This window comes from Glycine soja, chromosome 4, assembly GCF_004193775.1.
Source record: "Glycine soja cultivar W05 chromosome 4, ASM419377v2, whole genome shotgun sequence".
Taxonomy (NCBI): Eukaryota; Viridiplantae; Streptophyta; class Magnoliopsida; order Fabales; family Fabaceae; genus Glycine; species Glycine soja.
Window position 1 is genome coordinate 31,420,319 of NC_041005.1, and position 5,062 is coordinate 31,425,380.

The 5,062-nt window shown below is 32.0% G+C and overlaps 1 pseudogene; it reads left to right on the forward strand.

The window, feature by feature from the left end:
- Positions 1 to 2,613: 2,613 nt before the first annotated feature.
- On the forward strand, positions 2,614 to 4,325 carry LOC114408159 (annotated as a pseudogene).
- The last annotated feature ends 737 nt before the right edge of the window (positions 4,326 to 5,062 follow it).

Genomic DNA, 5,062 nt, shown 5'->3' on the forward strand with positions numbered 1-5,062 from the left:
TGAGAAGTTTAGGTGAGTTAGGTCCTAAGGACTCACCAAGACCAAACCTCAAAACTCAATGGACTCTTACAAAGGTACTTACAGATTACATTTAAAAAGATTCTCATATCAGTAGTCGAAATTGAACCTACATTCTTGTGAGATATAAGTTTGTTTCTTATCAACTGGATCAACATTTGTTGGTACATAAAAATATTTTCAATGTACATATTTTACATTTGTATAAGCAATATAATTTAAAAAAGTCGATATCCTGAAAACATAACAAAAGTTTTTAATTAATATTGTAAATGAAAAGCTACCTATAAGAGTAATATATATTAATAAAAAAAATAAGAGCACTATTAATTCCGAAGGTCAAGTTGTGTGCAAGTTGATTTGATTTTAAAAAATAGTACATTTTTACAAGAGAATCTAGATCAATTGGTTAAATAATATGAGTGATTTAAAAATTCATTTATCAATTTGATCAATTATATATTACAAAAAAAAATTCAGTGGTTAAATTAGTGATTCACTCATTTTTTATAAAAGAAATTTTTAATATTATTTTAATCTTAATAAATCTTAATTTAAATTTGATTTTCAAAATTTTAATTTTGACACACCACATCGATAAAGATGATAAGTCTTAATTTAATAATTTATACCATAAATTTATCTCTATAAATAAAAATATTATTAGTAATATTTAATATAACTAGCATTTTACACAAGATAAACTATTATTTGTACATAATTATAATCATTATTATCAAACTCTCGAATTAACTAGATAAATCTTACAAATTTACGATTTTACTTATCCTCTCTAAATTGACTTGTATGTCAGCTCTCTTTTTAGTAGACTCGGTAGACTTTGCAAACTCAGTAGACTTTGCAAACTCAGGAAACTCTCAAGTTCACTACCGAGTCGCCAAGTCAACAAGTTAAAAAAATTATATCAAAATATAAGTCATTTTTGTTTTTTTTTTTGTGTGCATTTAGGATTTAATATACCTCAATTTGGTGTGTTGTTCTCAAATCGAATAATCTTCATCACTAACAACATCAAACCCGCAATGGGATGCTCTACCACTTCTGTCACCTCCACAAGTTATTATCTTTTATTGATGAATTACTAGACTTGATTATTTAAGTATTATGGAATTTATGGTTTATTATTTTGCTTTATTATATTATTGAAATGTTTAATTGATATGTTATTTATAGATATTTTATTTTTGTTTTTTATGAAATAGACTCTTACGTGTCTAAAAATCGTATCTATGGAGCTTTCACGAGTTTACATAGACTCTTGAATTTGATAACCATGATTATAATTATAATTTATAATAAATAAATATTTTTAAATTAATTAATCATATTATAATTAAAACTCATAATAAATAAATATTTTTAAACATGTGAATTTTATATTTATATTTTTAATAGATGATTTGATTTTTAAAATAAATTTATTTTTTGATAAAAAAATATAAGGTTACTTTTAAATTGAAATGGATAAGTAGTTAAGAAAATAAAATACCTGGATAAATATAAAAGAAGAAGAATTTGAGATGAATATGAAATATATTTTATACTTAGTTGTGGAGAGAAAGAGAGTATTGAGGACTAATTGACCAAATGAGCAAGTAGTTTTGTTTTAGTCGAATAAAATCATTATAAGTCACAAAATCTTCCCTATAAGAATTTAACATATAACTACATCTACATCGTTTAAATTTGAGATATTTGATTAAATTGAAACAATCATTTATCTGTTGATTCACATGCTCGATAATGAGCTTTAATATCTTTTAAATCTCTATTCATTGCATTTTTTTTTAATCTTCTAAGAGATTTATTATTATTATTATTATTATTATTATTATTATTTTATTTTAGTTGTTGATATAAGAATTTCTTATCCTGTAATAATGTGACTAATACTTATTACTTATTAGGAAACACATCTTATACAGTTATAGTCTAAATAATGGGGTTTAAAATGTTTCTTTTAATATAATAGAAATTCATATTAAAATTTTATAATGAGAAAAATAATTATATATTGATAGTATAAAATTATACTTTGACATTAAACTCTAGATCTTTTATAACAGGAATTAAAATAATAAAATGAATGAAATGGGTTTAATTTTAGAAACTAAAAGAAAAAGTCACATACATACAAGAAAATTTTAAAAAGAATTAATCGGAAAAACACATTTTATATAAACTAAAAATATTCCTTAGAGATCAAATTACAAGTGTAACTTGTATCAATAGCAAGTACTTGCCTCTCTCCAGAAAAAGGTAGGAAAAGGAACTCAATAGTTGAACAAACTGAAGTCCAAATTGTATCGATTCATCAGAGTACTTTGGACAGAAACAAAACAACTGTCAGGGACTTATTTGCCCTTAAAGCAAGTGAGACAACAATGAGTTTCAATATCTTGGTTGTTTCTAATCAATTTGAATATTGTAAAAACCTACCCAAAATTTTGAGTTTTGGCTGTTTTGAAGATGGAAATGGTCAGCTCTTGGTCCTTTTCTTCGCTAACCATTCAAAAGAAAGTTAATTACACTTCTTTTTCTCCACTCACAAGCATAACCGCTGAACCACTCAACTCTTAGGTTTTCAGATTACAAACGTGGAATAACATACAGGCGGTTTTGCTGCCCTTCCATCTCAACAAAAACTTAAGTTTAGATGGATGAAAGGAGAGTGAATACAATAGCTGCTATATCGGTGATTGCACTGATTATTCTCATAGTTGTTGCTCGTGTCACGTTGAAGCTCTCAAAGGCATTCTTCCTGATTTTTGGTGCTGGTGATACTGTGATTCTTGCAGTCTTTGCTTATGTACTTGTGAGCATAAGTTACAACCGCAGAAGGAGGCTATTGGAGTCACAGTTGAAATCCCAAGGCCAAGAACTTCGCATAGAGTACAGTTTCTTAAGGAAAGTTGCAGGGGTTCCCATTAAATTCAGATACAAGGAGCTTGAGGAAGCCACTGATGGGTTTCAGGCACTGATTGGAAAAGGAGCATCAGCTTCAGTCTTCAAAGGCATTCTCAATGATGGAACTTCGGTCGCCGTGAAACAAATCGATGCAGAGGAAAGAGGGGAGAAGCAGTTTAGATCAGAGGTTGCAGCCATAGCTAGTGTGCATCATGTAAACCTCGTGAGGCTATTGGGCTATTGCAATGCTCCTACAGCACCTAGGTACCTTGTTTATGAATATGTCTCAAATGGGTCTTTGGATTGGTGGATTTTTCGCAAAAGGGTACCTCATAGGCCATGATTGCTATTGATGTTGCTATTGATGTTGCCAAGGGACTTGCTTATCTTCACCATGCTTGCAGGTCAAGGATCTTGCACCTCGATGTGAAGCCAGAGAATATACTTTTAGATGAGAATTTCAGAGCGCTTGTTTCGGATTTCGGTCTGGCAAAGCTTATTGGTAAGGATGAGAGCCACAAGGAAGTGTCTGCTATTAGAGGAACAAGAGGGTACTTGGCTCCTGAGTGGCTCTTAGAGAAGGGTATTTCAGATAAGACTGATATATATAGTTATGGGATGGTTCTCTTGGAGATTGTTGGAGGAAGGAAAAACATGTGCTCGGTGGAAGATGAAAGTGCCAAGTCCAAAAGAAAATGGCAGTATTTTCCTAAGATTGTGAATGAGAAAGTGAGGGAAGGAAAATTGATGGAAATTATTGATCATAGGTTGTCGGAATGTGGGGGTGTTGATGAGAGGCAGGTTAGGACACTGGTTTATGTTGCTTTGTGGTCTGTTCAAGAGAAGCCACGATTGAGGCCTAGCATGGCCCAAGTTGTTGATATGCTTGAAGGGCGTGTGAGGGTGGAGACACCACCAGACACCAGAATGGTTGTTGTTGATTTTCTAAGTGTGGATGAAAGTGCAACAGATAGTAATACCATGCCAAGGTTGGACTTTGTTTCGAATCAAAGAACACAAAGCAATGTGGAGTGTTCTTCTACCTACTCGTACGCTACCACTGTTTTGTCTGGAAGATAGAGATACCTGTAATTAGCTACTCAGCCTTTGGAACCAGACTGATACATTTTTTTCATAATATTGTTTTTTTTGTCTTTATCTCTCAATCACATCATGCATTTTATTTTATATTTCTTGTAAAAATTAATATAAGAATTTAAGCAAGGATAGCATTTGATGAGGACATAACCAAGGACCATGAAGCACTTGAAGGTCCGATGACCAGAGTCAGACTTAAACAAGCTCAACACGTCATAGAGACAAGGCTGGTCATTTGTATAGCTGCCATTGATGATGATTGAAGGCCCAAGTGGAGAAAGATGAAGGCCCAGAGGCAGAGGCACTACCAAGACTACTAATTGTTGCTGAAGGCCCAAACTAACTTGAAGGCCCAAGTTAAATAAGTTTTTAGTTATACTTTATTTTTATTGTAATTTTAGCCTAAACTGTTTAGAAGGCCCATGTCTATTTTTTATCTTTTTGTTCAGATACACTATAAGTATTTGTTTTTGTTTTCAATAAAGGGACTTTTGGCATTTGATAAAATTTGGTGAGAGTTTCTCTCTGGGTTCCTTGTTGAACCAATTATCAGACTTATCAAGGTAATCCTTGTGGCGTCTACCCTGACTTATCTTCCTTCACCGGAAGTGGCGTCATCCAAACCTTCGTAGCCTGTATCAAACGATCCGCTCCTGCTCAGGTTCACATCATCTGGTATCAGAGCTTCTGCTCTTGATACAGGTTCTATCCTATCCTATCCTATCCTATTTTTTTTTTCGTCGTAATTTGTCTAGGTTCGTGTTTTTGTCCTTGTTCTGTTATTTGCGTTCTTGTTCTTGTTCTTGTCACGTTCTTGTTTCTTGTGTCTTTCAAACTTTGTGTCAAAAAAAAAGATTGTTTGAGTTCTTGTTTCTTGTTCTTGTGCCTATCATATTGTATTTTGTCTTTTCTTCATAACTTTTGTTTCAGCCTATTCGAATTCTGTTTGGGGTAAAAATTGCCTAATTGCCGAATTGCTAAATTGTCAAATTTGCCTAATGATGATTGCCTATTGAAC